Here is a 19,616-nt window from a genome sequence, read left to right as displayed (position 1 = left end):
ACGGAAGCAGTCTCACAGACCAGCATTACCAAGCATTTTTCTAACCAATGCTAGACAAAACTGATGAACTAGAGTTATGGATGGCTGTGAATAAACTCATTCGTGACAGCTGTGTGATGATCATTATGGAGACCTGGCTTCATCCACTTATACTGGATGTGTCAGTTGAGCTAACTAACTGCACCATACACCGCTTCAACAGAAACGGCAACTCCAGTAAAAGCAGAGGTGGAGGACTTTGCATTTACACACATAATGACTGGTGTACTAACAGCAGAGTTACTTATGCACACTGTTCTCCAGATGTGGAATTTTTAGAATAGAATAGAATAGAATTTTTTTATTGGCCAAGTGTGACTGAACACACAAGGAATTTGTCTTGGTGCATATGCTCTCAGTGTACATAAAAGAAAAGATACCTTCATCAAGGTACAACATTTACAACACAAATGATGGTCAATATATCAATATAAATCATAAGGATTACCAGCAACAAAGTTACAGTCATACAGTCATATGTGGAAAGAGATTGGTGATGGGAACGATGAGAAGATTAATAGTAGTGCATATTTAGTAAATAGTTTGACAGTGTTGAGGGAATTATTTGTTTAGCAGAGTCATGGCCTTCGGGAAAAAACTGTTCGTGTGTCTAGTTGTTCTGGTGTGCAGTGCTCTATAGCATCGTTTTGAGGGTAGGAGTTGAAACAGTTTAACTGTTATTTGTCAAATAAACTGTCATTTATTTACCTAGAGAGATTTCTGTTATAGTTATCACCACTGTCTATGTTCCACCTGATGCAAATTTTAGCACAGCACTCTCTAAGTTACATAATGCCATCGAGAGGCAGCAGCAAACGGACCCTGAGGGTGCTTTTGTTATGGCTGGAGATTTTAACCAAGCCTGTCTAAAGTCTGTTCTCTCCAAGTTTGTGCAGTATGTGCAGTGTATCACCAGAGCAGGGGTGAAATCTAAACATTTTCCGTACTGGTTCTGTGGGTGTGGTTTGGTGGTCAGGTGACCGGGTGGGCATGGCCAATAACAATAAGTAATAAAAATAATAAACAAAGTAACAAAACAATAAAAGGTACCAAAAACCAACTTTCACACTTTACACACGCACAACACTATACAACACAACTGACTCACACACACACAATGCCACATACAGCTTTGTGAGATTTTGTGTGTTTGTGCAGTTAGAGTGAAACACTACAGAAATACACCAAATCTCAGAAAGTTGCAGAAATATTTTATAATTTTATTTTATTTATATTTTTAGATAAAAGCAGTTAAATTTAAAACTTCCTTAACTTTAAATTGCTATGTCTAAAAAAAATAAAAATAAAACTCCTTTAAAAAAAAAACCAATTAACTATTTTTTAAAGCCCCCCCCCCAGTTACTTACCCAATTGAAGGGACAAAGCAGGCAAATTGAGTTGCTCACCAATGAGATGGATTGCAGGCAGGAAGATTGAGTTGCTAGCTGATGCAATTGATTGCAGCAGCCGAAGCAAAGCAAGGCAGCGAGCGAGCCCGAAAGAAGCAGCAAGCTGCCAAGTGGAGACTGGGCAATTGGGTGGGCATGGGGGGTGTAATGTATCTTTAAGAGATTTGGAGGGAAATTAGAGCGGGAAATAGCACGTTGCTGATTGGCCGCTGCCTCCGACTGAACTGTATATAAAGAGGGGTTTTTCTGTTGTTCGTTGCTGGGTTCACTATAAACTAAAGAGCTGTTGTCACTCATCTGGTCTCTGGCCTCGTTATTGCCCGAATCTAACACTGGTGACGAAGGTGGGATCTCGAGGCAAAAGAGCGCCAGGAACGAACCCAGCAAAATAAGGGCGGATAGCAACGATGTCCAGCTATACACCGCCAGCGCCATTCGACCCAGCCAAAGAAAAATGGGGGTCATACATGGCTCGTTTCGAGTGTTTCCTCGAAGCAAACGAACTCCAGGGGGTCTCCGACAACAGGAAGAGAGCATACTTCCTAAGCCACTGCGGTTCGGAAGTTTTCGACACCGCAGAGTCGCTTTCGGAGCCAACGCCGGTACAGTCGGTACCGTGGCAAACCCTGCAGACCGCCCTTCGGGCTCACTACGCACCGACGCCCTCAAAATTTGTTCAAAGGTTCGAATTGCGGCAACGGATGCAACGAGAGGGCGAATCGATTCGCGAGTACATGGCAGCGCTGAGAAAAGCCGCTAACCATTGCGAATATCGAGACTTGGAAGACGCATTACTCGACCAACTCATCTGCGGGGTCAGAGACATCCGATTGCGACGGCGGCTGCTGTCCAGAAGCAACCTAACACTGGCCGTCGCCTTGGACGAGGCCAGGGCTCACGAGATGTCCACCCAAGCGGCAGAAACCCTGCAAACACCGATCGCGCAGGGGACTGGGGCGAAAACAACCCCGGTCCACAATGAGGAAGTCCAGGCCGAAGAGGACGGCGAGGAAGAGGAAGAAGTCTTCCACACCGGGAGGCCAAGGAAAGACGACCGGGACGAATGCGCGAGTTGCGGGGGACAACACAAACGACAAGACTGCAAATTTAAGGATGCGACTTGTCGGCGGTGCGAAAGGAAGGGGCACATAGCACAGGCCTGTCGAGCGCCCCAACCTTCCCGCCAAAAATTCAAACCGACCAATCAGAGCGCGGGAACGACGAAGAGGCCCGTGATTGGTCGATTCAAAAAAGGCGCGAAACTTAATCAGACTGCCGTGAGAATAGGCCAAGCAGCCACGCGCCTTGAAAAAAAGATTTTCACTAAAACGCACATTGAAGGGGTGCCGTGCCGAATGGAAGTGGACACCGGTTCATCGATCACGATCATGTCCTGGGACACTCTCGTGAAACGTTTGCCAGCCGTCGCGAAGCGCAAGCTGCAACCACAGAAACTAAGGGTACAAGATTACCAAGGAAATCGCATCCCCGTCCGAGGGGTAACGTCCGTCCAAGTCAAGTATGGACAACACAACAAGACCCTGCCCATCACCGTGGTCGACGGAACCTTGCCGAGCTTGTTGGGACTGGATTGGTTCCGGGCATTGGGCATGGGAGTGACCGGAGTCTTCCGAAACGACGTCAACCTAAAAGACGCACTAATGAAGGAGTTCGGGGACGTCTTCAAAGACTGTTTGGGCAAGTACGAGGGGACCCCGATCTCCTTTAACCTTGACCCACAGGTTGCCCCGATCCGGTTAAAGGCTAGGAGGGTCCCGTTCGCCCTGAAGCCCAAAATTGACCGGGAGCTGGACAAACTAGTAAGCCAGGGAATACTAGTGCCAGTTGACCATGCAAAGTGGGAGACACCCATAGTCACCCCGATCAAACCGGACGGGTCGGTCCGGATTTGTGCTGACTACAAGGCAACGCTTAATAAAGCGTTGCAGAAGAGTGCCTACCCCGTCCCAGTAGTACAACACTTACTGCACTCTTTGGGGCACGGCCAGGTCTTCGCCAAGCTAGATTTGGCCCAAGCCTATCAGCAGTTACCCGTAGATAGCAACACGGCCGAAGCACAAACGATCAGACGCACAGGGTGCTTTTAAATGCACCCGGTTACAGTTTGGGGTTAGTGTGGCTCCAGGGTTATTTCAGAACCTAATGGAGCGGCTATTGCAGGGACTCCCCGGGGTGGTACCGTACTTTGATGACATACTGGTATCCGCCGAAAATCTAGAAGAATTAGGGGTACGGTTGAGAAAAGTTCTGGGCATTTTCCGGTCCGCCGGTCTCAAAGTCAAACTGAATAAATGCCAGATAGGGGTAGGATCCGTGGAATTCCTGGGCTATCGGATAGACAAGGAAGGAATCCACCCCACTGAGAGCAAGGTTAGGGCAATCAGGAAGGCCCCAGCTCCCCAAAACAAAACGGAGTTACAGGCGTTCTTAGGTCTGGTCAACTTTTACGCGGTATTTTTGAAAAATAAGGCGACTATAGCCGAACCGCTCCACAAATTACTAACGAAGACAGCTGTGTGGTCTTGGGGAAAGGCGGAAGCTAGGGCATTCGAAGCAGTAAAAAACCTTCTGTCTAGCGATAGTTTACTGATTCAATACAATGGCACGCTGCCATTGGTGTTAGTTTGTGATGCGTCTCCCTACGGGGTGGGGGCTGTGCTCAGCCACAGGTTGCCAAATGGCACAGAAGCCCCTATAGCATTTTACTCCCGAACAATGTCATCGGCTGAAAGAAACTATAGTCAGCTAGATAGAGAAGCCTTGGCCATAGTTTCCGGGGTAAAGAAGTTCCATGAATATGTATTTGGCCGTGATTTCGAAATCGTCACAGACCATAGACCCCTACTAGGCCTGTTGGCAGGCGACCGCCCAACGCCCGTGGCACTTTCGCCTAGACTGACCCGATGGACTATCTTTCTGGCTGCGTATTCGTACAAATTGTTGCATCGGCCAGGAAAGGAGTTAGGGCATGCAGACGCTTTGAGCAGATGCCCACTACCAGAGACTATCGAAGACCCCACTCCGGGCGCACCCGTCCTGCTAATTGACTCTTTGGACTCGGGTCCAGTCACTTCCAAGGAGGTGGCTCGGGCTTCTTACAAGGACATTACAATAAGAACTGTAATTGGTTGGGTGCAAAGAGGATGGCCCGCTGCGCCGGGCGAGCGGTTTAAGGAATATGTAAAGAAACGCGGGGAGTTGTCGGCTCAAGGAGGGTGTCTGCTCTGGGGGGATAGAGTGGTGATCCCGGAGAAATTGCGGAAAAAAGTTTTGGAACTCCTGCACGAGGGCCACCCTGGGATCGTGAGAATGAAGGGTTTAGCAAGGAGCTATGTGTGGTGGCCCTTGATGGACACGGAGATTAGTGACAGGGTAGGAAAATGCCAAGCCTGCCAGGAGTCCAGACCACTACCACCAACGGCCCCAACTCGGGAGTGGGAGAAACCCCAGGGCCCATGGTCTAGGATCCACATCGATTTTGCCGGCCCCTTCCATGGGCAAACATTCCTAGTGGTAGTCGATGCCTATTCCAAATGGCTGGAAATCATTCTTATGAGATCCATGACAGCCGAGGCCGTAATCCCAGTCCTGCGGCGCCTATTTGTAACCCACGGGTTACCAGACACCCTAGTCTCCGACAACGGCCCTCAATTCACAGCGACCCTGTTTGAAGGGTACTTGGCAGAAGAGGGCATCCGGCATGTCCTCTCGGCGCCGTTCCACCCTGCGACGAACGGCCTTGCAGAACGTTTCGTACGGAGTGCAAAGGAAGCATTGTCCAGAATCAGGCCAGGCGATTGGCAATTAAAAATTGACACCTTCCTAGCAGTGCAACACAGAACCCCCTGTGTAGCAACTGGCCGCAGCCCAGCAGAACTACTGATGGGCAGGAAGCTGAGGTGCCCATTAGACCGGTTAAACCCAAACTACACCCCAGACGGGTACAAAGGGACAAACGGTAAAACAAGAGAAATGACAGTGGGAAGTCCAGTATGGGCACACAATTACGGAGAAGGCCCAAATTGGGTAAAAGGGACAATCCTTGAAACAACCGGTCCCAAATCCTATCGGGTAGAGATAGAGGATGGCCGGGTTTGGAAGCGCCACATAGATCAATTAAGAAAAAGAACAATCACAAGTCCAGAAACAGGCCCTGACTATCCAATGTTTGAATCCACAGCTGACTCAAACCCGGGGCAAACGCAGGACTTATCTGAGTTCGATGAGGTCCAGCAACACCAACCGGTCCCTCCTGAAGGAAGCAGGGACGACTCTGCAAATAATCCAGGGCCGGATGGCCGAGAGGAGGAGCTGAGAGGAACAAACAGTCCCTCCGGCCAGCTCGACTCACTCCCAGAGAATGAATTGCGCAGGTCTGAAAGAGTTAGGAGATGCCCAGTCTACTTGCGTGACTACGTAGAGAAATAAGATGCTAATTTCATGTAAATAGGGGTAAAATGTTTTCTGGGAGGGAAGGAGTGTAATGTATCTTTAAGAGATTTGGAGGGAAATTAGAGCGGGAAATAGCACGTTGCTGATTGGCCGCTGCCTCCGACTGAACTGTATATAAAGAGGGGTTTTTCTGTTGTTCGTTGCTGGGTTCACTATAAACTAAAGAACTGTTGTCACTCATCTGGTCTCTGGCCTCGTTATTGCCCGAATCTAACAGGGGGGGTAGGGATTTTTGCTACCGGTTCTCTGAACTACTCGCCCCCATTGCTACCAGATCAGCTGATCTGGTCCGAACCGGGAGCATTTCACCCCTGCACCAGAAGTAAGAACACTTTAGACCACATGTATTCAGACATTAGACAGGCATATAGAGCAGTCCCCCATACCCATCTGGGTATGTCTGACCATCTCTCTCTGCTATTGTGCCCAAGATATATCCCCCTTAGGAAAAGGATACGGCCAGTCAGGAAAACTGTCAAAGTCTGGCCGGAGGGAGCACTCTGCCAGTTGCAGGACTGCTTTGAGACTACCGAGTGGAGTATATCTGAACATTTGAAGCTGCAAGAATTCATTGACACTATACTCTCATACATTAAAACATGCACAGACAATGTAACAGTGAATAAACACATCAGAGTTTACAGTAATTGTAAACCCTGAATGTCAGCAGAGGTACAATCACTTCTGAGAGCCCGAAACTCCTACCTTTAAGGCAGGAAATCAAGACAAATGCAACGAGGCCAGGGCAAACTTGAAGAGAGGCATTAAGGCAGCTAAACAGAAATACAAACAAAAGGTAGAGAAGCATCTTGAAGATAATAACTCAAGACAGGTGGGGCAGGGGTTAAAACATCTAACTAACTATTATTATACTGTTATTCAATCATAACAATACAAGAGCAAACAATAGATTTAAACTCAATGTTAACCGTTTCAATCTTGATTGCAGAAAATATGACTTCTGTAACAGAAGTCTTATTAGTGCTTGGAACACACTACCTGACTCTGTGGTCTCTTCTCAAAATCCCCAAAGCTTTAACCAAAAACTCTCTACTATTGACCTCACCCCATTCCTAAGAGGTCTATAAGGGGCGTGTATAAGAGCACAAACGTGCCTACCGTTCCTGTCCTATTCCTTTCCTTTCCTTTCATTATATCCAATTAATATAGTTATCACATACTTATGCTCATATATATGCTTATACATTATATAGATATTTTCATGCTTATGTTTATATATACTGTTGTGACAAATAAAATAAATAAATAAAATAAAAATAAACTATAAGGGCAATACGATGAAAATAGCCATTGCTGATGCCCTGCTGGTGGTGGAGCTGAATAGCTTCTTTGCCCGCTTTGAGGTTAGAAGACCTGTCTCTATCCAAGGGCCCCCTAACCTCCAGCCACTCACCCTGAATGAACATCAGGTGAGAGTTGTGCTGAAGGCCGTAAATCCCAACAAAGCTGCAAGTCCAGACGGGGTGCTGGGGAAAGTGGTAAAAACCTGCGCTGACCAATTAACATTGGTCAGGCTGCTTATGGCTGCTTTCTTGGGAACTGGGATGATTGTGGAACTGGGCTGCTTTCAAGCATGATGGGACTCTAGCCAGTTGCAGTGAGATGTTAAAAATCCTTGTCAGGACCCCTGTTAATTGGTCAGTGCTGGTTTTTACCACTTTCCCCAGCACTAACGATTTATGCATTGAATTTATAATCCAGTCTATTCCAACAGATCTAACTGTGCTAAACTGACCAGCTATCAAGAGAACTGGTTTAGGATGAGGCTGAACCAGTTTCATAAGGGACAAAAAAAGAGAGTCACAAAACTGTGCAAGAAAACAGTAATGAAACTTATTTGCTGCTGTGGTGTAAAGTCATTTAAGTCATTCTTTTGCATGCTTATGTAAGTCAGTGTTTTAAGTATCACATTCTCATTACATTTGCTGGGTCTTACTCTCAGGTATAGTAACTGATATAGGATAAAATATAGGATCTAAATTAAACTGATAATAGGATTAATTTAAAGACTTGTTTTCACAAGCACTGTAGCTTTTTAAAAAACCATATAAACATTCAACTTTTAATTAATTCCAATAAAGGAATTTTATACATTAATTTTCACAACATTATCAGCAATTTGAACAATGGGAAAATCATCTTCTGTCTGCAATTCTTCTATAAAAAGCATATTTTTTGTCATAATTACTCTCATTACATATCACTCTCTTGTCTTACACACTAGTAATGATCATGTATGAAATCAGTTGATTCTAAAAAAAATTTATACAAAAAAATACAGACTTGTTTTTGGAAAAAGCATGAAAAGGAAACTAATTCATCTCCCCAACCTTATTCCAAGATTTTAATTTTTAGATGCAATACTTCAACCAAAAAAAGTGAAAACAGTTACAAGCTGCAGTATTTCTTCACCACTACATTGCCATCAAAATATTTTGCAAAATACCATATAAGCAATCCATATTAAATATTTTCCACAATGCCTAAGGCAAACAAGAGTCAAACTAATAAATCAAGGGATGGTAAAAATGCAACTATTTGTAATAATTCATTATATTCTCTCATAAATATAGTTCACTTATCATGGCATCTTAGCATGATAGATAGCCCTTTAAAATCTGATTGTGTGTCTGTCTGTCTGTCTGTGTGTGCGTGTGTGTGTGTGTGTGTATCACTGAAGTGCAGAAAATCATTAAACGACAGTGCATTTAATATGAAAGTTAACTCCAAGCAAATGTTTTGGACTCCTGCAATTTAATGGTCCAAAACTGGGAAAGAAGACTGAAAAAGAAATGAAAGGCAGTGTCTACCACATCATTTTATTAGAAAGGATCAGATGTACATCTTTAATAATTATTATGATTTTGCAATGCAACCTGCAATAAAGTATTGAATGTTTCTAATCAAAATCTAGCCAATTAATCTTTTTTTCACCTTGGATATTCCACTCTTTTCATAGACATATACAGGGGGGCAGGGGGCATCACATAACATTTCTTTTGTGATATCACATCCCAAGCCAAGTAATTTTATATATTCAAGATACAAGTACAAAAGGCCATAGCTATATCATGACACCAAATCTCTGTTTCATTATCTTATTCATCACTGTAATTCTTACCAGATATTTATGACTCCATTTCATTTCCTCTTGGAAGATTTACCGATATATGTATAAATTGAGGAGGAGGAGGAGGAGGAGGAGGAGGAGGAGGAGGAGGAGGAGGATTTTTCCAAAGTATTCTTATTTTAAAATTATTTTTGCATGTCAGTTGAATGAGTTAGAGATGAGAGATATAGAAAGATAGATGAGAGATGGGGGAGGGGGAGAGAGAGAGAGAGAGAGGGAGATAGGCTACTTCCAAGGGATGAATGACTTCAGGTTATACATAATACAGTTGATAATTTGGAATTCGGTTTTATTTAAAGTAAATTTATGTCTTTATTATCATAAAATAAAAATCTTGTTTCTTATGGATGCATCCTGATTATGTCCATATTTCTGTTACCTCAGGAGGATGCCAACATCCCTATATATGGGACGTGGTAGATAGATAGATAGATAGATAGATAGATAGATAGATAGATAGATAGATAGATAGATAGATAGATAGATAGATAGATAGATAGATATGAGAAAGAAAGGGAGAGAGGGAGGGGGGAGAGAGAGAGAGAGAGAGAGAGAGAGAGCATTTCAAATGCCCTAAAATTCTCTTGATAGTAATTACTACCTTACCACCACTATCTCCACATAGAATCACAGCTATAGCCAAACATGAAACCAAGCAAGAACATCTCCAAGAAGGCAACCTACTCCAGATCCACCAATAGATCCATTTATATTTAACAGGCCACTTGACTCATCTGAAATTCAATCATGGATTAAAATGAACTTGCTATACACCAAACTGACATTTAATAGCAATAGCACTTAGATTTATATACCGCTTCATAGTGCTTTACAGATTCTCTAAGCAGTTTATAGAGTTAGAATATTACCCTCAACAATGGGTCCTCATTTTATTGACCTCAAAATGGATGGACAGCTGAGTAAACCTTGAGCCAGTCAGGATCAAACTCCTAGCAGTGGCCAGAGTTAGCCTGTAATACTGCATTCTAACCCCTGTGCCATCACAGCTCTTAGTAATTAGACAGAGGCCAGGAAACTGAGAATCCAATGGTTTAAGATTGGGAATTAACATTGAGATCTGACAAGTAGGGTTGATCTCAACCAAAAAATTTATGAATGAATGGCCCACCCTCAGATTTTCATCTGTCAATCCCACTAGGTAGATCAGATCAAGAAATCAATGCTGCATGAGGGCTAAAACTACATTTACTACGTTTTACTACTTTAACTGAGATAGCTATAATAACAGAATCTTGCAAATCTGATTATGCTATCGATCTCTTCTTTCTTATATCACAGTAAATTATGGAGTAGTCTGTCTGCACCACTTCCAAATATTACCTCTTTGTACTAGACTTTTAAAAAGTTTTAAGCCATTTTTGCCTACCATATTAACAAAAATATGTTATATTCAGGAGAAAAAGTTTGCAAAAAGTATATCTGTTAGGAAAAACTATAAAAAATGGGCGTACAATACATGGACTATAACTAACAACTCCTTGCATATCTGCTTTATCATAACTTGTGGAGGCCACCAATGCCAAGTCAGCGTTTTGCAGATTGATACAATTTGAAAACTCTTGCTTTTTTTGCCAGGAGAAAAAGGATTGCTGTTCCCATATCTGTATGTATTCATTCACCTCTGATACTTTCCAGTCCTGTAAAATCTGCATCTCAGAATAAAAGTGGTTGGAAACATCTTTGGGAAAATCAAAGTTCAAAGATCTAGTAAACTGAGAGACCGTGTAATCAAGGATCTTGGCTTTTTGAAGCAACTCCTTTCTAAAGAAATGTGAAACTGTTTATGCTGTTCATTGGCCAGCCACTGAAACATTGCAGAAACAGTAATGGGCTATTGAAGGTTGAACATGTGTGACCTCTTCTGCTCAGCTAAGTTGTGCTGGCAACTTAAATATAAGTCTTAACCTTTCTCTGCAAGAGAAGTCAATAATTCTGTGCTCTAGTGAGTACTCTCCCCTCTAAGTGAGAGTAATATGGATTTTGCCTCCCTGTCTCTCTAGCTATGTATTTTATAACTATAGATATGGGTGCTATGGAAACATACAGCGCTGCTGACATTTTACATTCCATTTTATTTTCCTTCAAAGCCCTAGGCAAAGCCATTGAATTTTTCTTCCTGTGTACTTTCAAAATGAATCTGAAACTTTTAGCACATAACGATTAGAGACCCATGAAAATAATTGAGCATGTTTTTATTAGTAATGTTTAATAATGTTATTGTTTTAATTTTCTAGGACCTTTTCTCAGTCATACATGTACTGTTGCATTGCTGTTCATCCATCTCTGGATTCATCTACAGTTATACATATACTTATTTCAGAAAGAAAGTGGAATTTTTTTAAAAAAAAAATCTTGCTGCTTTTGGCTTAGAAAGAGACGTTGGTTTCTGTTTGAGAAAAGTAACAATGTGCAAAAGGAGACAACTGGGGCAATAGAAACAAAAAATAACTATTTCTTTATTAGAAATTGTGGTTAGATCTTATTGCTCTAATTGGCTATTTTTGCTCATCTCTTTTAACATTTTTATGTTTAAAGAAAAAAGTCATAAAACAGAATGCCAACTATTTTCTCAAACCCAATTTTCATAACATTTTCACTGGATAAGATATTAAACAAAGCAAGATAAAGGACAAAAAATGAAATGAAAGTTATTTCAGAGATATTTTTTCTAAAATCTTCACAGAATGTCTCTCATTAGTCTCAAATCTTATATAGACATACACACAATTTTTCTCTCTCACTCTCTCTCTTGCTCTCTCTCTCTCTCATACACACACACACAGACACAGACACAGCAAAATATTAGTTACTGGCACCTATCCCACTTCTTGGAGGGATAAACAGTGTCCAACTATGAGAAATAGAGGATGCAAAATAAATAGCAGTGTTCCTTGGTAACATAATTGCTTGCAAAAAAGTATGCAAATAGATATTGAATATAGGCGGAGAACTAAAGTCTCCATGCTATGACCATAGCTAATGATAAGTTTCATCCATGGAAACTTAGAAAATTTTACCTTCTACTGGTGAAGTAACATGGTGAAATGCCCCTCCCCTTCTCAGTCTCCAGACACCACAGACCCAGCAGACTCAGAAGAAAAACAGAAACCCTCTAGGAAATACAATGTAAAAACTGCATCAGGACTGCAAAGCACTATGAAGCCATATATAAGTCTAAGTGCTATTGCTATCAGCCAGTACATAGAACAAATAAGGAGAAGATTAGCAGAACACATGCATTAACACTAACTAGCAATCAGAAGAACACGATGAAAACTCTTTAATTTCACAACATATGGATAGACTTAAGTATAGTTTCACCTGGGAAACAGTGACCATCATAGACCAAGCCAAGTCGAAAAACATTAGAGAATTCCTGAAAGCCTGGCAATCCGCCATCAATAGGCACATAGATATAAACAGCATCTACCTACCATATAAAAGAAACAATCAATAAGCCAAAAAGGGAACAAAAGGATCAAAACTCCTTTCCACCAGCAATCAACTCCCATATGAGCAAAGATTAACTCCAAGGTTAACATCAGACCAATAATCAGAAGTAAATAATAACCCAATCAAAGAACTGCCCAAAAAAACCTAATAGTAAGCGGTCCAGCCAAAGAACCACCAAGACAACTCTCACCAACAGGTAAACCACTAGAGTATAAATTGAGAGCAAACCCCACTCACTACTACCCCGATGACGTTACCTAGTTTTATTTTACCCGGGTTGGGTAATGAAACTTCTGCAAGAAAACAACCAAGCTAAGAGAGCACCAAGGACCTCTCATTTCAACCCTGAGCTACAAATATTCTCCTCCATTGAAATCAATGTATAATATTTTCCCTTAATGAGACGCTGGTGAAAACTACACCTGTTGATTTCAAGCGTCAATACCTTTGACCTGCTGCAGTGGAAATTTATTTTCAAGCAAATCAGTCAAACTTCCATGACCTGTTCCATATAAAATGTACCGGTACATTTCTGCATGGTTTGTTTTGTTTCTTTCTGCTTCTTTCTGAAAATGCATATTCTATGGGGCACTTGTGGCTATTAATCTGCTACTTTATATCACTGGCTTTGGTAATATTTAAAAAAAGAAATAAATTTCTTTTATTGACACTGCAATATAGAATATAGAAATGACACTGCAATATAGTCAAGGAAGGTCAGTTTAAATTAAATAAGTGTTATGGCATTGTAATCCAAGCCCCATATTTTTTGTACATATATTGACAATGCATGCATGTGCAAAAGGGAAGGACAGCAATCACTATGCCAGATCATTCTCTTGCCTGTTTTTACCATCACTGCAGATGCTAATGACAACATTAATATGCTTTTGGTTCTGTGGTTGTTGTTGTTGGTTGTTGTTGTTGTAGATTACAGTACTCATTTTATTGTTGTACACGAAAATTATTATTTAGCTCCATTCCAAAGTTTTGCTCTATTATGTGAAGATCAATATTTCTCATTCCCTGTATCTGCTAGGAAATCTTTTTTTTTTTTCATTTCAAAATATCCTCTTCTGTATGCATTTTATTTACCCTGAAGTTTCCCCATAGATTTGAGTAACATGTTGCTGAACTGAAGCCATTTGATTCTGCTCTGGATTATGGCCCCTTTTCAGTGGGGGAGAGATCTGGATTAGCCTTTCAGAAGAGCAACAAGGCTTAACTGAAACTTCTGAAGTGCTTCAGAAGATCTGTCATAAAAATTAATAAGGTACCAAGCACAGAGTAAGTCATGATAGGCCACAGCCATGAATACTTTGCTGCGGAGTTTTAAAGAATTTGGAAGTTTTTAATTAGCAAATCTGCCTTGATAACACAGTAATTATCTGGTGTCAATTTATCACCATCAAGGGCCTAATCCTATACTACATCTTACAGGAGCAATAAGTATTCAGCTGCCAAAGCTCAATTGCTTTTTTCCCTTCTCATTTTAGATCACCTCAGAATACAGAGAATTGTTGGCTCATCCCTTGAGCCTTCAGGAAGCAATACAGATGCTGGAGATTATGGAATGGCGGGAGATAGCTTTATATGCCATTTAAGCTTCTGTTTATGAAACGGGAAGATGATCTTTGATTCTTCAGTTCAAGCAGACAAATGTTTGGGCTAGCTGAGGTGCCCATATTTACAGCTTTGCAACTGTGCAATCTGATAAATTGCAAATTGTTATGAAAATATCCAGATTTTGTACAATGCTGTATATGAGTGCTTCATAGGTGCATTGCCACTTTTAGCCCCCTTAGCACTTTTTGTTGCCAGGGCCATTATCTAATTTCCCAAGCAGTAAGTGCTATTTGCATTGTTGTATTAATTACACAATTAGAAAACCAGTAAGTGTCTAACAATTATGGCAGATGAAAGTTTTTATTATGTCTGTCACAGTGTGATGTTGTTGGTGTGATGTTTTTAACTGGAGGCATACACTTTTTGCACAGGAAACAAGATAGTTGAAAGTTTTGTGCTGTTTACTATTTGCAATGATTTATTTATTTATTTATTTATTTATTAATCATATTTATATACCGCCCTATCTCCCGAAGGACTCAGGGCGGTTTACAGGCACTTAAAAAACACATAGACACATAAATACACTATAAAAACAATTAAAAAACTTATTCTATAAGCCCGTATTTTAAAATATAAAAAATAAAACCCAGTTAAAACCCATAAATTTAAAATCTAGCTCAGTCCTGCACAATTAAATAGGTATGTTTTGAGCCCGCGGCGGAAGGTCCGAAGGTCCGAAGGTCCGAAAGCTGACGAAGGCCGGGGGGTAGATCGTTCCAGAGGGTGGGAGCCCCCACAGAGAAGGCCCTTCCCCTGGGCGTCGCCAGGCGACATTGCCTCGCTGACGGCACCCTGAGGAGACCCTCTCTATGAGAGCGCACGGGTCGGTGAGAGGCATGCGGTAGCAGTAGGCGGTCCCAGAATAACCCGGCCCAATGCCATGGAGCGCTTTAAAGGTGGTCACCAAAACCTTGAAGCGCACCCGGAAGGCCACAGGTAGCCAGTGCAGTCTGCGCAGGATGGGTGTCATACGGGAGCCACGAGGGGCTCCATCTATCACCCGCGCAGCCGCGTTCTGGACTAACTGCAGCCTCCGGATGCCCTTCAAGGGGAGCCCCATGTAGAGAGCATTGCAGTAATCCAGGCGAGACGTCACGAGTGCGTGGGTGACCGTGCATAGGGCATCCCGGTCCAGAAAGGGGCGCAACTGGCGTACCAGGCGAACCTGGTAGAACGCTCTCCTGGAGACGGCCGTCAAATGATCTTCTAAAGACAGCCGTTCATCCAGGAGGACGCCTAAGTTGCGACCCCTCTCCACCGGGGCCACTGACTCGCCACCGATGGTCAGCCGCGGATTTAGCTGACTGTACCGGGATGCCGGCATCCACAGCCACTCTGTCTTGGCGGGATTGAGCTTGAGCCTGTTTCTCCCCATCCAGACCCGTACGGCCTCCAGACACCGGGACAGCACTTGATAACCGTTGGGGTGGTCCGGTGTGAAAAGTACAGCTGGGTGTCATCCGCATACAGCTGGTACTTCACACGAAACCACTGATGATCTCACCCAGCGGCTTCATGTAGATGTTAAACAGTAGGCGAGAGGATCGACCCCTGCGGCACCCACAAGTGAGGCGCCTCGGGCCGACCTCTGCCCCTGTCAACACCGACTGCGACCGGTCGGAGAGATAGGAGGAGAACCACCGATAAACGGTGCCTCCCACTCCCAATCCCTCCAACCGGCGCAGCAGGATACCATGGTCGATGGTATCGAAAGCCGCTGAGAGGTCTAATAGGACCAGGGCAGAGGAACAACCCCTATCCCTGGCCCTCCAGAGATCATCCACCAACGCGACCAAAGCCGTCTCCGTGCTGTAACCGGGCCGGAAACCGGACTGGAACGGGTCTAGATAGACAGTTTCATCCAGGTGTAAGGGAAACTGATATGCCACCATACTCTCTACAACCTTCGCCGCGAAGCGAAGGTTGGAGACCGGACGATAATTACCTAAAACAGCCGGGTCCAGGGAAGGCTTCTTAAGGAGGGGCCTCACCACCGCCTCTTTCAAGGCGGCCGGGAAGATGTCATTTTATATAAAATGATGTCATTTTATGATGATGATGTCAAATGATGTCATATAAATGATGTCATTTATAGCAGGTATTTACAACAGATATGTGCAACATGATAATAGTGTTTCCCCAGTTTCCAAGTTCCCCTTCCAAAGACTATCCTCCTTTAACTCTCCTGCTTCCTCCTTTTTGTCTCCATTCCCTCCAGCATTTCTGGGCTTGACAAGAGAGAGTGTGAAAAGAAAGGAGTGGGCTAGAATTTACTATAGTGTCTTTATTGTGGTTTGATCTCATCCTGAAACCATTCAGCCAAAGACCGACTGCTTCTATATTGGGGGAAGAAGATTCCATTCAGGTCTTCTGCCCAGACCTTCCTCAGAGATCTGGGCTTCTCTCAAATGTGCATGTGTGCCCGCATCATACACACATATGTGCATACATGCACACGTATACACAAATCAAGTAGTAGGTTTATCAATTATACTTTACTTATACTACTTTATACACTTCCTCTTTTCTTAGGGCTATAACACATATCTGATTTTTGACAACTTTTCCTATTCCCACTCATGCATTAGCAATTTCATCAGGTGGTCTATCTTGGTGTTCAACAAAAATAGGTCCTGGAGCCAAATGTCCAAGCAAGTGTCAAGCCCTCAGTTGCCCCTAAATTACATCAGTCCTACCCCAGTAGTGAAATCCAATTTTTTAACACCAGTTATGTGGGTGTGGCTTGGTGGGCGTGGTGTGGCTTGGTGCGCATAGCTTGGTGGGCATAGCAGGGGAAGGATACTGCAAAATCCCCATTCACTCCCCATTCCTGGGGGAAGGATATTGCAAAATCTCCATTCCCACCCCACTTTGGGGCCAGCCAGAGGTGGTATTTGCCAGTTCTCCGAACTACTCAAAATTTCCACTACCCGTTCTTCAAACTACTCAAAATTTCCGCAACTAGTTTTCCAGAACCTGTCAGAACCTGCTGGATTTCACCCCTGGTCCTACCCATTTCTGTTGCCAACAGTTCCCTGGGAAATGTAGTTTACCAAAGAATCAGGATTGGAAAGAATACTTTTTTCCTTGAGATACTGATCAAAGAAAGAAGCAACTGATCAAAGAAAGAAGCAACTTAGAACTAAGGAGAAATTTCCTGACAGTTAGAACAATTAATAAGTGGAACGACTTGCCTGCAGAAGTTGTAAATGCTCCAACACTGGAAATTTTTAAGAAAATGTTGGATAACCATCTGACTGAGATGGTGTAGGGTTTCCTGCCTGGGCAGGGGATTGGACTAGAAGGCCTCCAAGGTCCCTTCCAACTCTATTGTTATGTTATGTTATGTTATGTTATGTTATGTTATGTTATGTTATGTTATGTTATGTTATGTTATGTTATGTTATGTTATGTTATGTTATGTTATGTTATGTTATGTTATGTTATGTTATGTTATGTTATGTTATGTTATGTTATGTTATGTTATGTTATGTTATACATTTTATTCCTTCTTCCTTTAAGCTCTCCATCAATGCTATCCCAAAAGAACTAATTATTTTAGGAAGAACAAGTAAAAATACTTCCATGAATGTCATTGTATGCAGAAGTTCCCATATGGGAATGGGGTTTATTTTTCCCTGGGGCCAAAAAAAGAAAGAAAGTCCCTTAGAAATAAGAGGGTAGCACTGCTTACCCTTAACATTGGTGCTGGAAAAAGATGATAAAAATAAATGCAAAAGTGCAGAGAGGTATTAACAAAATTGATTCATCTTTAAAATAAAGTTTCCACACTACTTTTATTTAACTTTTTTTGTAAAAAAAAATATTTTTAAAAAACAAACAAACATACAATGCATTTTTTCTGAATAGAGTATTGACTGGGTCAAAATTCATACAGCTTATTTTCCCCAAATTTAATTTATATAATTCAATTTCTGCCATTATATTCCTTTTCTACTTTCCCTTTTTCATCTCTATTTTCTATTTAATAAATAATCCGTATTACCATCCGCCCTAACCTCCTAATCTTAACCTTCTTTCATTTCATTCTTTTATTTCTCCCTTTCACATAAATTTTTCAATATTTCTTTATTCTATTGAAACCCTTCAATTTACACACAATCATTTTGCTATTTCACACTTATTTCTGAATATCCATTGCTTTCTAAAAGTGGACCAGATTATCATATCTTATTTCCTTATTAATCATTTTACCCTTTTAACAATATTTTTCTTTAATTTTGTTTTCCACATTATCTTTTTTAAGTAAAAATAACTTTCCATTTCCCTTTCATTTAAGTATCCATTTCATCTTCTAAATAAATCCCTTCTACATAAATAATTTTATATTTCACAATTTATATCATCATTCAATCATCTTCCCCTCTAAGTAAATAATTTCAAATTATCATTTTCCATTACTTTAAATTCAATTTTTTTTCAATCCTACTATTGATACAATTCATTCAAATCTATACATAATAATAATACAATTATTTCAATTTCATTTAACTTTCCATCTCTTAACCTCTTTTAAATATATTATTTTATATTTCACAACCATTATTTTTCTACATTCTACCATTCATATTAAAGATTATATTTCAAATTATTCCAATATTACAATCATCAATATTAATCATAATGCCATTTTTACCATACTTGTATATCATATTCCTTTTAACCATTTTCTCCTGGTCCATCTAGCCAACCACCTCTTAAAATTCCCCTCCTTTTGTTCCATTCTCTCCTTTTCTTCTTTTGCTTTTTATAGTTATTATATCTTTTCCCCTGTTTCCTTCCTTTAGCTTTAAAGTCCATTACTCGCTTATTTTGTCTTATATTTCCATCTGATCTATTTCACTTTTCTTTTTTCCCCTTTTCTTTTTCCCCACTGTTAATCCCAGTGTAATCATTTAAATTTTTTGTCTCTAATCTTTTCCCCTTTTCTTGTTTCTTTTGATTCTCTCTACCTTCTCTATTTTTACCACTGTTAATCCCAGTGTAATCATTAGAATGTTTTTCACTAATCTTTTCCTTTCTCCTTTCCTTCTCTTAATTTTCTTTTTTGTTGGTTGTGCCTTCCTGATCTCTCTCTTTTTTCATTGTTACTCCCAATATAATCATTTAATTGTTCATCAATATCTTTATCTTCACTGCTGTTTTCTTGTTTCTTGTTGGTAGGCTGTTTCTCCAGTTGAATATGTTCTGACATAATTCTTGATTTCTTTCTGTCCAAATCAAATGATACACATACGATTTTAACTAACTCAATTAATTCCTTCCACATTTTGACGTTCTGCTTAGGTTTTAGTTCCAATTTAAAATTTTATTGTTTATCACCTCTTTTAATTATCAAAGTCAAAGAGCTGAAAAGAAAACAAGTCCTCCTTAAAAGTTCTCACAGCTCGTTGATCAAGGTCACTGTATTTTTTTCTAGA

The sequence above is a fragment of the Ahaetulla prasina genome, chromosome 1 (genome assembly GCF_028640845.1).
Source record: "Ahaetulla prasina isolate Xishuangbanna chromosome 1, ASM2864084v1, whole genome shotgun sequence".
Taxonomy (NCBI): domain Eukaryota; kingdom Metazoa; phylum Chordata; class Lepidosauria; order Squamata; family Colubridae; genus Ahaetulla; species Ahaetulla prasina.
The sequence above is the reverse complement of the archived record's forward strand: the minus strand, read 5'-3'. Positions refer to the sequence as shown.